At 44.7% G+C, this 834-nt stretch overlaps 1 non-coding gene across 1 annotated transcript; it reads right to left on the bottom strand.

Annotated features, from left to right (window-relative positions):
- Positions 1 to 491: 491 nt before the first annotated feature.
- On the bottom strand, positions 492 to 598 carry LOC112799057 (small nucleolar RNA R71). The gene has a single exon (XR_003200644.1). It is a non-coding gene; the product is annotated as a small nucleolar RNA R71 (small nucleolar RNA).
- Positions 599 to 834: the final 236 nt, after the last annotated feature.

Below are 834 nucleotides of genomic sequence, written 5' to 3'. Positions count from 1 at the left end.
TTTCACGTATAAGGCAAGCTCGGCGTCGGCGACTCCTCTTTGAGGACAAACCTGAACCGTCATCTAAGGAAGAAACAAGCTCCCTCTCTACTGATTCAGTTCATTTACCTGCAGGTGACATGGCAGCGGCCAGAAGAGTCACTATCCAGGAGGAAGGAGCCCCTGATTTTACGCTCCAACCATTCCAGGCACACCACCCAGTAGTAGTTGTAGACTTTGAATTAAAGTCTTCACTATTCAACTTGATGCCCAAGTTTCATGGCTTACCTGCTCAAGAGCCTATCAAGCATCTTAGGGATTTCCAGACTGCTTGTTCTACTGTTAAGCATAATGGCACTGATGAAATCTCCATTCTATTGAAAGCCTTCCCGTTTTCTCTGGAGGGAAAGGCAAGAGAGTGGTACTACACTCAACCCCTAGCAAATGTATCCAACTAGGATACACTCAGAAAAGAATTTTTGGAAAAATTCTTTCCATCTGAAGTTACTGATAAACTGAGGAAAGACATTTCCACGATTATTCAAGATGACAACGAGACTCTCTTTGAATACTGGGAGCGCTTCAATAATCTTCTAGAAGCATGCCCCCACCACAGGATTGACAAGATAGTGTTACTCAGTTATATCACACAGGGCATGAGGCCCCAAGATAAGACCACATTGGAAAGTGCTAGCAATGGGTCTATGAAGAAGTACAAGACCACTAATGAGGCATGGCAATTGATCAGCGACTTAGCTGAATCTACTAGGAACCACAGGCAGAAACAAGGCCGTTCAAAAGTCGTTGCAGAAGTATCCTCTAGCAGAGAGATGGCTGCTCTAGCTCAGAGTATCG

The sequence above is a fragment of the Arachis hypogaea genome, chromosome 4 (assembly GCF_003086295.3).
Source record: "Arachis hypogaea cultivar Tifrunner chromosome 4, arahy.Tifrunner.gnm2.J5K5, whole genome shotgun sequence".
NCBI classification, from domain to species: Eukaryota; Viridiplantae; Streptophyta; class Magnoliopsida; order Fabales; family Fabaceae; genus Arachis; species Arachis hypogaea.
Note: the sequence above shows the minus strand (reverse complement) of the source record. Positions and strands in the feature narration are given on the sequence as shown.